The sequence below is a fragment of the Macaca fascicularis genome, chromosome 17, assembly GCF_037993035.2.
Source record: "Macaca fascicularis isolate 582-1 chromosome 17, T2T-MFA8v1.1".
Classification (NCBI taxonomy): Eukaryota; Metazoa; Chordata; class Mammalia; order Primates; family Cercopithecidae; genus Macaca; species Macaca fascicularis.
In genome coordinates, this window is record NC_088391.1 from 13,252,829 (window position 1) to 13,265,916 (window position 13,088).

Genomic DNA, 13,088 nt, shown 5'->3' on the forward strand with positions numbered 1-13,088 from the left:
ATAATGGTAGCAAAATGAAGCAATCCCTCAATTTAAGGTTGTTTATATACAATATAGACAAAGATGGGAAAGTCGAAAAAAAAGTAAGCAACTCAATGGGGTATAGCCAAAGCTGAAGTATGCTATGATGAAATAAACTGATTCTTTATTCCCTACATTTGATTTTAGGGTCTAAAAGCTGTTTTGCAATCTTCCAGATCACTCTTCCAAGATTACAGCTTCAGCTCTGACCTCTTTCACGTTTTCTAGTATCTTCCAACATTTTCCCCTTTTACTTCCCCTTTGGGTATCTTGCCGCCTCCTTGCCCTATTTCTGACCAATCTTTAATGATATTGCAATATCCCCTTAGCTTTTACATAAACAGATGCCATGGTACTCCTCACGTCACAGCAGTGTTCTTTCCACTACCAACTACCAAGGCTATCTAAAGGTTTTAGCAAAAAATAATGAAATACACTTATTTGGCAATTTCGGACAATCTTTCTTGTATCATCCGGTCCACTGCTGTTTCTTTCAAAACATCTACTTGAATGCCTGTATTCCTTTCCCTCTGACTTTTACAAGTACTGTTTTTATATAGGCCATGGACTGCAAAGAGCTCTGAAATCCAGATAAAAGTGTTTACCAAGGCTGAAGAAATTTTCCAGGAGAACTGAGCACTTTGCACAGCTGACATTTTTAGAATTAGTTTAAAATTAAACAGGGCGGATGCAGACTCATCCAGATTTTAATTCTGCAACACACTTGGTTGTTTCCTTGCAGCATCTAAAAACAAAGCCAACGCACTTTCAGAAACTACTATGGTCGTCTAAAATTTAAAAGCGAAAAAGTGACAAAATTTTCCTTTGGAACACATCTGCACAAGAGGCTTTCCTTTAGTTAAATGTGATGAAAGACCAAGGCCACACCACAAAACACAGAATATAAAACTGTGTATTGACAAAAATTAAAAACTGACACAACTCCCTAAGAAAATCGTTTGCTAAAAAAGTTTAAAAAACACGAAGGCATGCTTTCTTAAATAATTTTAAAATCTTTTTGGTTCCACACGAATAGTCTATTTGTCTGTGTGCCCTTTTTATTCCTTTTGACACCCCTACCTTCTCGGAATAAACACTTAAAGATGAACAGACCGGGGAATCAAGCCGGTTCACTAAGATTTAGAGGGGAAGGCTGGTCCATCTTAGTACTGAGACCGCACCCAGACTGCACTTGGATCGCTAAGGACTAAGAAAAAAGTACAGATCCAGTTTTGCCTCTTATACCATTAACTTTCCACAAAGCCTTCCAGAAACCTGACGCACAGCCAGAACCCAAACCCCGTGGGCGGGATTAAAAACAAAACCCATTACGCCACCATTGCAGCTCTACCCGCCTACCAAACGTACAAAGATGGAAAAAGACGTACACGCCCGCGGCACCTACGTCCCCAAAGTGCGCAAGCGCATGGCAAGACCCCGCCCCTCGCGCTCCCGCCAAGACGAGGCGCGCGCACCAGCAACTAGGGCCCGCTGGCGTCGCCCCGGGCTTCCGCTCCGAGGCCCGTCGGTCGCCGTTCGGTTCCGGTTCTGGCCCCGCCCTCACGCGGGAACCCTCCAGAAGTCTTAATATCCGGGACCAGAGGCTAGTTGCGGCGCGCATTTCCGGCAACGAGCGCAAAGGAAGGGATCCGGTGACGCCTCTTCCCGTCTCCCCAGCGGCCCAGGCTCTGGCTCTCGGTGCGGCAGCGCCATCTGGTGCCCAGTCTCCCGCCACCCGCGAGGTGGCACGCGCTCTTCTCTCGGAACCTTCCAGAGAAACCGCGGCCCCTGCTTTCCTTTCTCCCGCCCTGGACGGGGAGGGACCGGAGTCTCCGCCCCGCCGAGTTCCCGCGCGGGAGGGACTTTGCGGCGACTCTGAAGCGGAAGCTGCTTGTAGGAGCAGCTTTACAAACCCAAAATGGAGCGGAAACTGGGTTCTTTCTCTAGTTTTAAGTCCAGAAGAAACGGTTTCCTTTTATTTTTTGCTTCCTTATGCGTTGTTGCTGGGTCATTCCCAGTCTTCCCCTTATCAGTTCTTTAATCTGTGAGGACTGGGACCCTGTATTAATTGCCGAGTAGGAAGATGGCACTAGCTTTGTGGCTTACATTGGCCTCTGCTGTAAAAGCTTTTGTTTCCTTTCGCCTATTAAAGCGCTGTTGTAAACGCCTGCTGTGTATGTGTTAGGAACCCATCGAGAAGCAGAATGTAGTAATTTGCTTTAAAATAGGCCATGGAAGTTTCAGAAAGGTAGCCTCCGAAATGCTCAGACTAAATGTAGTTTCGTTTGCATGTCATGTTTCTTTTAGATAATAAGAGAAAGGAAAAATAATTCCCCCAAAGTTAGCAAAATCAACACATTTTCCTTTAATGAGTTTTTTGTAAACCTAGATTTTCCTGTAAGCTTGGAGTACTAACTGTTACTTTCAGTGTTTCATTGGAATGGTGCTGCGGATGTCAAAATATATAGTGAAACAAATTTCCTTTAGATTTTAGATAGCACATGTTAACTTCGCTCTTTGATTGTGTTTCTCCTATGATAGTGGTTCTCAAACTTGAGCAGGCATCCAGTTTCTCTAGAAGGCTTGTTAAAACAGGTTGCTGGGCCTCAACCCCAGAAGTTATAACTGGGAGGGAAGGTCTGGGGATAGAGCTGGGTAAGTGTAGCTCTAATAAAATCTCAGGTGATTCTGATGCTATTGGTACTAGGACTACACCTGGAATAATTTAGAGTGCAGGATTGCTTTGTCAGTAATGCTTTTTGCTATTGTAGTAGAGAGACGGTACTAAATCATACTGGTGATACTAAGCCTGCACAAGTTAGTAGTCCTTTTGACTCCGTGGATGGGAAGTAGTAAACTAAACCCTAGAACCAGTAGAGAACTACATAAATGAAATTTCACAGATTAAAGCAGCCAGTTCATAGAAATGTATTCTGTATATGATCGTGTGATAGAGGGTGCTGTAATACCAAATATACTAAATATTTCAATTATTATAAACTAATTGTTCTTTAGCTGTTAAATTAGAAATGACTAAAATTAAGGACAAAGTAGTTTAAACAAATATACTAATTTTACCCTTTGGAAGATGCCAGGTTTTTTCAGTCTTTCGCATTTCTTCAAGTTCCCTTGTTTTACAGAATTCTCTACCCCCAGCTCACTCCCTTCCCTACCATATAATTTATAAATGTACACGGTGCTTACATTGTAAAAAATGATCATCTCAGAACTTGTCTCATCTTTTCAGCAGGACTTTTCTCAATTCTGTCAAAATCTGACTGTGCCACTGCCTTTACTGACACAGTAATTAAATCACAGTTATTAAAGTGTGCTGCACACTGTAACTCTTATGCTTGCTACAAATAGAAATACAGATATTGTTAGATAAGTTTATGTTTGTGATAATCAGTTTCTAAAATGTAGAAAGCAGTTGGTTTTCTGGTTCTCAGTTTTATTTAAATCACTGTTACTTTGTTTACTGGACTTAAGTTTCCCCCACTCTGCCCCCTACCCTGAATGAGCCTTCATGGAAAGAAGAAAAAAAGATTGATAACAATTGTTTTAAAACCATGGCATTTCCCTAATAGGCTAGTACCATGTATTTGGATAATTACTGATGAATCCTTTAAATCAAGGAAAGGTGCATGGTTTTGTTTCGTTTTGGGGTTTTTTTTTTGGTGGTGGTTTTTTCTGTTTTATTTTTTTGAGATGGAGTGTTGCTCTGTCGCCCAGGCTGGAGTGCAGTGACCCGATCTCGGCTCACTGCAACCTCTGCCTCCCGGGTTTAAGCAGTTCTCCTGCCTCAGCCTCCCTAGTAGCTGGGACTACAGGCGTGTGCCACCACACCCAGCTAATTTTTTGTATTATTTATTTTTTGAGACGGGGTTCTGCTCTTGTTGCCCAGGCTGGAGTGCAATGGCGTGATCTCGGCTCACCACAACCTCCGCCTCCCGAGTTCAAGTGATTCTCCTGCCTCAGTCTTCCTGAATAGCTGGGATTACAGGCATGTGCCACCACTGCTGGCTAAAATTTCGTATGTTTTTTTTTTAGTAGAGATGGTGTTTCTCCATGGTCATCAGGCTGGTCTTGAACTCCCGACCTCAGGTGATCCACCTGCCTTGGCCTCCCAAAGTGCTGGAATTACAGGTGTGAGCCACCGCACTCCGTCTAATTTTTTATATTTTTAGTAGAGACGGGGTTTCACGGTGTTAGCCAGGATGGTCTTGATCTCCTGACCTCGTGATTCGCCTGCCTCAGCCTCCCAAAGTGCTGAGATTACAGGCGTGAGACACTGTGCCTGGCCCGAAAGGTGCATGTTCTTTGCCTCATTTTAAACCTGTCTTATAATAAAGTCACTAACGAAGCAGGCAGATAAGATGTACAGCACACTTCATTAGTAATGCTACATTTCATATACCTGCTGTGTTTTGGGAGCATTATTGCTATCATTTGGTTTGTTGGATCCCTCCAAATCTCATGTTGAAATTTGATCCCTAGTGTTGGAGGTGGGGCTTAGTGGGAGATGTTTCAGGCATAGGGGTGGATCCCTGACACATGGGTTGGGTGCCCACCTAGTAATGATGAGTGAGTTCTCTGTTAGTTCCTGCCAGAGCTGGTTAAGAGCCTGGCACCTCCCTCCTATCGATTTTCTTGCTTCTCTGTCTTGCTTCCTCGCTTACCATGTGATCTCTTCACATGCAGGTTCCCCTTCCCCTTCACCTACGAGTGGAAACAGCCTGAGGCCCTCACCAGAAGCAGCTGCTGATACCATGCTTCCTGTACAGCCTGTAGAGCTTTGAGCCAAGTAAACCTCTTTTCTTCCTGAATTACCCAGCCTTAGGTGTTCCTTTATAAAAAAAAATAAATGGACTAAGACAATTATTAAACAACCTTATTCTGTTGACTAAAATAAGTATTTTATGACATTTATTTATCATGGCTGTTAACATTACAATTCATCCTGGCTAATTTCATCAGTAAACACTCTTATGAAATGATACTCTAGTTTACTTTCAACTGAGAATTGGTTGAATTTGATACAGTAATTAGATTAGGATTGCCACATCAGATTTTCTTTCAAAAATATTTCCTATTATTATGTGAAAGTCTCCTTTTCTGATTTTATTCTCTTATTTTCTAAGAACATAGTATGTAAGTGGATGTATAATGAATATTTGTGGCAAAAAGCATTTGTCTAAGAAGAAATAAGAAATAAGTTGATTCAGCTGTTAAAGGTGTCTTAGAGCTTTTTGGCAGTATATTTGCTATAATGGATAGACTTATTAATACTTTTAATTTTAGCCTAATAGTACTAATAGTCACATTTTGACTAAGTATTGGACCAATTTTTCTTTTCTTTGTCATTCATTGGTATTTGAATCTCTGTAGCCTTTATACTGCCCTATTTTTGAGTTAACAGTTCTCAGACTTTCAAATCTTTTCATTTGCCACATTTTAAATCTCAAACTACCTATAGTTTATACTAAGTTATTCTTTGGAAATACGTTTGACTATTCTGCTAAACTCATTTTAATGACCATGCTGTTTTGTGATGAGCTAAATTTATTATGTTGTCAGATTAAGTATTATTATTATTATTTTTTGACGCAGTCTCACTGTGTCACCCAGGCTGCAGTGCAGTGGCACAGTCTCCACTTTCTGCATCCTCCACCTCCTGGGCTCAAGTGGTTCTCCTGCCTCAGCCTCCTGAGTAGCTGGGATTACAGGCAAGATTAATATTTTTTATTTGTAATCAATTTAAGTCTAATACATGTTCTAATGATAATTTTTATATTTCATATATGAATAAATTATAATTCTTTTAAAGTGAGAGTATTGATGTAGATAATACATTTTTTAGAATAGCTCATTTTAAGCCCCTGATGCTTGATATGGATAAAATATTTTAAATGTTTAATAAAATGTTGAAATATATTTAAGTTTACTAATTTGAGCCCTGCCCAATAATACTTTAGAAAATATAAAAATATAATAATACATTTATATGGCTTTTAAGTATTCACAAAAATAGTCATTTCCCAGCAGATGTTTTTCAGCTCTTATGATATAGTGTTTACTTATTCTTTTGGCCATGTATTGGTCAGAATTAGTCATTAACTTTACTAAACAAGTGGATTTAGTTTGTCAGCCTTGATGGTTGGGTTACACAGATGTATCTATTGTGTCAACCCCACTGTTTTAAATATGTTCCTATGCCAGATGAAATTTCTATTAAACACTTTGTGTCAGTTTCAGTTTTGTCTCCCCAATAAACATTCCTACTGTACAAAATTTTACATATGTGTATTTACATATTTGTACTTTTTTCACAAATGTGGGAATTTAGGCTACTATGTTTGTAAAAATATGGGTAATTTTTCTTCAAGATAATTTTAAAAATTACAACAAAACAGGGCCCTGAGAAGAGGAGGTAAAATATATGGAAAAGCAAGTATATGTAGATAATTTTGTAATGTAACCTTGAGAGAAATATAGAAAACTGAGACAAAACAAGCCAAAGGAAAGCAATTGGAATGTGAAAGCTTTAGGGTAGAGCAGTGTTCTGCTGTGGTCATTTATGCCTTGGCATTAAGTTGTTTTGAATGAAAACAATGCATTTAGTCCGGCCAGGCGCAATGGCTCACGCCTGTAATCCCAGCACTTTGGGAGGCCGAGGTGGGTGGATCATGAGGTCAGGAGATCGAGACCATCCTGGCTAACACGGTGAAATCCCGTCTCTACTTAAAATACAAAAAATGAGCTGGGCGTGGTAGCGGGCACTTGTAGTACCAGCTACTTGGGAGGCTGAGGCAGGAGAATGGCGTGAACCCGGGAGGCGGAGCTTGCAGTGAGCCGAGATCATGCCACTGCACTCTAGCCTGGGCAACAGAGTGAGATTCCATCTCAAAAAAAAAGAAAAAAAGAAAAATAAATAAATGCAACAATGCATTTGGAAGGATTTTAAGAATATATCACAGTGCACTGGCATTTCTTCTTCAATTTTGCTAAGCTAAATAAGGTAACTGACTAATAAAACCTAAAAGCACTGTTCATTTCATGAGGATCCAAGAAAAAAATATTTCTTAACAATTTTTATTTATAAGAAGCAAAAACATATTCACAAGAATCTTATGTGATTAGTAGGTTAAGGAAATAAAAAGTTTGTTAGGAAGAAGGAATACTAGTTATTGAACAATGCCAATTTTTTCTATTTAAAAATACTTAAAATGCCATTAGTTGATTTATTTAATGAACCATCAGCCTTTGTTTTAGATTCACTATAACTCTGATCTCCTAAACCTGCTTTTCCTGTCAGGTCTTCAATATTTCATCCCTGCTTTCTTTTACAATATAGTTTTTGGGAATATAACTATCATGTTGATAAGTAATGCTAGGTGAAGGTAAAATTTAAAACAACTCCAATACCAGCCGGTGATATACCATAGAAAAATAAATGAGCCAAAAGTAGGGGAAGTAATTTTTTTTGGAGGAAGAAAACAGAAATGAGAACAAGAGGACATGGCAAACTCCTCAAAAACTGACCAAGTTCCTCTTCAGTCTTCTAACAGAATTTGGAAGATGTTCTTAGCATGCAACCATTGGTTGAAAAAAAACCCAAATGTACAAGGGCCATCAGTTCTTAAAAGTGGAATAGTGCATAGAAAGCTTATTGACACAACATAGCAGTTTGATGAAATGGACTGAAGCCATTTCTGTGGAGTGGACTCATGCAGAATATGTGATGCCTGATTCACATGGATGAATTAATGATGTCACAGGGTGAAATATATGACCTAAACATTTTTGATGACAATTTCTGCTGGATGATGAGCAGAATCCTTATCAAGCAGTACCAAAATGTTGCAGTCATTAATCATTCAGTCTAGATTCCCTGCAGCAAGTAGAGCCACTAGTACCAAATGTTTGTGAAACCAATCAGAAAAGATATCCCTGATGCTCTATGCCTTTTTATTAGCATAATAATTTACTGGTAAGAAATTTACTCCTTGAAAACAACAAGGATGTAAGCTTTTGTCTGTCATAGCAAGGTTACCTTTACACATGCCTGCTGCATTAGCACATCCTGGAACAGTTATTCCGTCCTTAGCATCCTTAATTCCTATTGAAGCTGTCTCACCAACTGTAGTCAGTGTTTTTCTGGTGCAATAATGCCAAAACGGTAATGTTTCATCAGCATTACAGAGCTGTCCCGGTATCAGAGTTTCATCCGTGATGACCTTGGTAACCTCATCAGTGAATTTCTACCTTACTTCATGATCAGGAGATGGTTTATTACTACAAACCTTTAAAACCTTAATGTTGTGCTTTTTCTTAAATTTCTGCAACTAGCCTGTTGAATATTCACAGTTACCTTCCATTTTCAGTTCATCGTGATAGATATTTGCAAGTTTCATGTTCAGCATACCATGAAGTGGCATGTATTCACAGTGACACTGATGGTTCCATTCTTTCAATACACATTCAAGTACTTCATATTTCACTCCATGCATTGCTTTCCTATTTTTCATTAACTTCTGTTCATCACTTTTAGCACAGAACTTCAACAATGTATCCTTCTCTTTCTTCAGGTCATATATGGTGGTCACTCCAACACTATACTCTTCTGTAAGACATTTTCCACTTATACCACCACCATCCAGTTTCTTCAATAGCTTGACTTTCTGTGCTATAGATAAGTATAAATGCTGCTTCTTTTCTTTACTACTGTTACTCATAAGGGTATCTGCAGATCTTTTTACATTCTCAACAATATACCACAGAGAAGAGAATAAGCAAAACAAAACAACATCATGAGTAAGACATGTAGGTCTTGGCCTCATGTAGGGCATCATGGGTAACCTGCCATTGGTGTGTCTTGCCTGACATGTGCCATTTTATTACCCTTTGTGGATGCACCTGCATGAGGAAATCTGGGGCATATGTGGAGAAGATATTTCACAGCTGAAGGGGGCTGGGAGGGTCTCTTTGGAGACATTAAGTAAACTGTGTGTTATGTATCTGCATTTTGACTGTGATCCATCACATGAGGTCAGGTGTGGAATTTTCAACTTGTGACTTCATGTCAGCACTCAAAAAGTTTTGGACTTGGGGGAATTTCAATTTTGGATTTTCAGATGAGGACGCTTAAAATGTAATTTCATTACGAGTAAATAGATTAAATACTCCAACCAAAAGCCAAAGATTGTCAGGCTGGATTTAGAAAAGCAAACAAGATCCAACTATCTACTGTCTACAAGAGACAAACTTTTTCTATTTTTTTGAGGTAGAGTCTCACTCTGTCGGCCAGACTGGAGTACAGTGGTAGGAGCTTGGCTCAAAGTTTCCTTCTCTGTGCATCAGAACGTTCTCAAGGGCAATGACAGAGAAGCACAAGGGAGTAAGCTGCCATGTAATTTAAACTAATAAACTATTTCATGAGAATAAAAACCATTTAAGATTGTAAAAAGCCAAATGTAAAAAGTCGTTTTGTAATAAAGGTGGAAATGCAATCTCATTTATAGAACAGAAACAAAGTAATACTTTAAGAGGAAAAAAATAGTTTCCAATGTCTCCCAAGGTTTCACTCATTATCTTCCTTTCCATCACTTGCTCGTTCTGTGACTGTGAGCAAGCTACCTGCAAGGTACATACCTCTCTATGCCTCAGTTTCCTTATCTATAAATTGGGGATGATCTAATAGTAATATCTGCCTCACAGATTGTTAAGGTTAAATAAGTCAATATTTTAAAAACAGAAGAGTACCTGGAAAGTATTAGGTACAATAAATGCTTGTTAAATGAAATTTAAAAATAAATTACTAAAGCACATTTATATACTTTCTTTTAAAATATGGCCCTGTTGGTAAGATATTTTTCCCAGCTTGCTTTGAACTATTTGTACTTAGTTTTTGAAATTAAAAAAATACCAGCCTATCTGTACGGTAGAGAGAAAGAAGGAAATAAAGAACGATACAGAAAAAACGAAGGAAAGAAGTGTAAGAAATAGAAAGGAATTACTAAGTTTTCTTTAGGAAAAGGAGCAAAAATTTTGACACTGCTCAGAAGCAATGTTACACTGATTCTTCTCACTTTCTACTTTCTGTTATGCTATCCTAGGCCCTGAAAATGGTTATAAATACATTAAGACGTGACTCCCATATAATTCTAAATGTTTATTCTGACAAATTAATAAAGTGATTATAGTGGTACTCTGTCTGCTAATATAAGGCTACTGCTGATATGAAGCACAGAATTCTCCCAATATTAAATCTTCATTTTTTTGCTATCAGTAATCCTCAGATTCAGTGTCATCCCTTTCTAATCAAGTCACTCATCTGGAAATTAGTACATATCCTAAGAATTGAAGACAATACAGTGCTAAAAGTAATAGTTGACTCTTCGATTTCATGTTTTTAAGCATATTATAGGCAGGTTTATATTACAATTTTTAACAAATCTGTCATTTAAATTATCTATTTTCCCAAAAAACTTTTCAAATGATTAGCAAAGACTGTTCAGTTTGTTCATTTGCCCTCTCTGTGTCAAAAAATTAGAGGAAATCTTTTGAAGACGAATACTTTTATGTAATTGTGTTCTAAACTATATTAACCTGCTACGTTTATTTCTAATGAGTTTTTAATAATGTTATCTTTTCCCAAAAGTATCCCCTATTTTATTCAACTAAAAGTTCTATTTATATGTAATACATAAAATTCAGATATACCTTAGACTTGAAAGAATTGGAATACAGTAAAGTTGGAGAATAAATAAATTAAGGGAACTTCAAACTTTGTATACTTGGTATTAAATATTGGTATCTTTCCAAAATTCATATATAGAAGCCCTAACTCCCAATGTGATGATATTAGGAATTGGGGTCTTTGGGAGGTGATGAGGCTTAGATGAAGTTGTGAGGGTAGAGCCCCCATGATGAGATTAGTGTCCTTATAAGAAAAGGAAGAGGCCAGACTCGGTGGCTCACGCCTGTAATCCTAGCACTTTGGGAGGCCAAGACCAGCCTGGCCAACATAGTGAAACCCCATCTCTACTAAAAATACAAAAAGTTAGCTGGGCGTGGTGGTATGTGCCTGTAGTCCTGGCTACTTGGGAGGTGGAGGCAAGAGAATCTGTTGAACCTAGGAGGTGGACGTTGCAGTGAGCCAAGATCACACCACTGTACTCCAGCCTGGGCGACAGAGTGAGACTCCATCTCAAAAAAGGAAAAGAGACACTAGAGGTTCTTCTCTGCCATGTGAAGATACAGCAAGAAGTAGTCTGCAAGGCAGGAAGGGAGCCCTCACCAAGAACTAAGTGTGCTAGCACCTTGATCTTGGACTTCCCAGCCTCTAGAACTATGAGATATATGCCTGTTATTTAAGCCATCTAGTCTGTGGTTTTTTGTAAAACCAAATGCTAAGACATTTGGATTTTCAGGTTCTGAGAGCTTAATGTGAAATAAAAAACTGTTGCTGATATGGTAGGTAATGTTTTAAGGATAGTTTGTATTTTTTTCCCTATGGCTGTCCACATAGCTACCCCACACTATTGTCTTATACTTACAAGTGGGATATTAAATATTAGTGCAACATTAGTTCTTACCTTTAAATGATTGTTTTTCTCTAGTGGAACTTCAAATTGGTCTGAAAACTTAAATACATAGGTCTTAAGTTTAAACTTTTTAAAAAGTGAAACTGTCCTTATATGGACTGCTGCAAAGCATAATATCCTAAGAAAACTAAGTAAATTATTTTAAAGGGAAAGGGATTAGTCTTCAAAATGGGAAAAACTTGGGTTCATTTTTTTCCCCTTTTCAACAGAATCTAGGATGGCAAAGTGACATGGGAAATGCCACCTCAAAATCTAGACAGAGTGTACATAATCAGTCTTGCGTACCATGGGTTACAATAAAGGAGCCATTTTAGCATCATAAACATTGTTGCCAAATGAATTTGAATGGGTTTTGGCAGCAACAGATCAGAGAAAATAACCACCTTTTAGAATATATAACTTAAAAATTCATTTATAAGCACACAAGCTATCCATCATTTTTACATTCTTAAAACATCTCATTGCCCATCTTTAATTTAAAAATATTTCAAAGTCAGTAATATTTTCAGGTAAGTTTCAGGTATTTGTTGTTATGCTTTGGTTAAACTGAAAGGATTTGCAGGCGCACAAAATCAGAGCCCTTCAAATAATGCCTCACATAATTAAATGCAATCTTGTGTTTGGTTTGAGTTATTTCCATCTCTCTTTATTCTGCAATCTGTTGACAATAGCCAGCCAACTTACATTCTTTGGACTGATGACATATTTTTAAAATGCCGTCAGTGTGGGCATTACTAAGCTTTATAAAGCTGTTATATCTCTCAGAGGCCACTGTTGCCAGCATTGCAGTAAAAATGTGTAAGAATCTTGTCTATGCTACCTCTTTAACCTTTTCATTTCTTTTAGTTTGGTACAAAAATTCATAAACTTGTAAAATTATTAATCCAGATAACTTGGAATGATTTTTATTTTTATTCTGGATTTCTAACAGATAGATGTTAGCCTTGCATGAAGAGGAAATCCAGAACGTTGTTGATTTTGGTTAAAAAAAGGAAAACACAAGTCTATACGATTTATTCTAGGGCTTAAAATCTTTGTAAAAAACATAGACTCTTTATAGCCACACTAATAAAAATTATTTGCTTGAATTTTTATTATTTTCATTCTGCAACTGTTTACTTCCAAACTGAAGATGTTTTTCCCTGACAGACTCTGTGATCTCTGTGATCACTTTTAGAAATATTCTATCTTCTTACTTTCTAATTGTGTTACTTAGAAATGTTTCGTTTCCTCTATTGCATTTCTTGTCTTTTTTAAAAATGTCTTTGTGAGTGTCTTTGGATATGTATTACAAATTGGATTTTAAAGATCTATGCCAGTATACCTGCCTGAAATTCTTTACTGCCTCTGCCAGTGTATAAAGTTTAATACCATGAGCCGCCGTGAATAACTTCAGTCTGCTCTTCATTTTAACTCTTCCTAAATTAGTTGCTTTGTAAAGCTATTGCTAATCCTTTGCAA

General features: G+C 37.9%; 1 protein-coding gene and 1 long non-coding RNA gene across 4 annotated transcripts in view; one reads left to right on the top strand and one right to left on the bottom strand.

Annotated features, from left to right (window-relative positions):
* STARD13 (StAR related lipid transfer domain containing 13) overlaps nt 1-13,088 on the bottom strand; it is a 557,856-nt gene that overhangs the window by 438,696 nt on the left and 106,072 nt on the right. The gene's annotated exons all lie outside the window — the stretch shown is intronic.
* On the top strand, nt 1,461-6,312 carry LOC141408963 (uncharacterized). 3 transcript variants are annotated; one of them, XR_012426811.1, is made up of 3 exons: nt 1,461-1,719; nt 4,723-4,825; nt 5,632-6,312. It is a non-coding gene; the product is annotated as an uncharacterized lncRNA (long non-coding RNA). The 3 variants fall into 3 exon arrangements; XR_012426812.1 differs by lacking the exon at nt 5,632-6,312 and adding an exon at nt 4,072-4,167 and having other exon boundaries at nt 4,723-4,933; XR_012426810.1 differs by lacking the exon at nt 5,632-6,312 and having other exon boundaries at nt 4,723-4,933.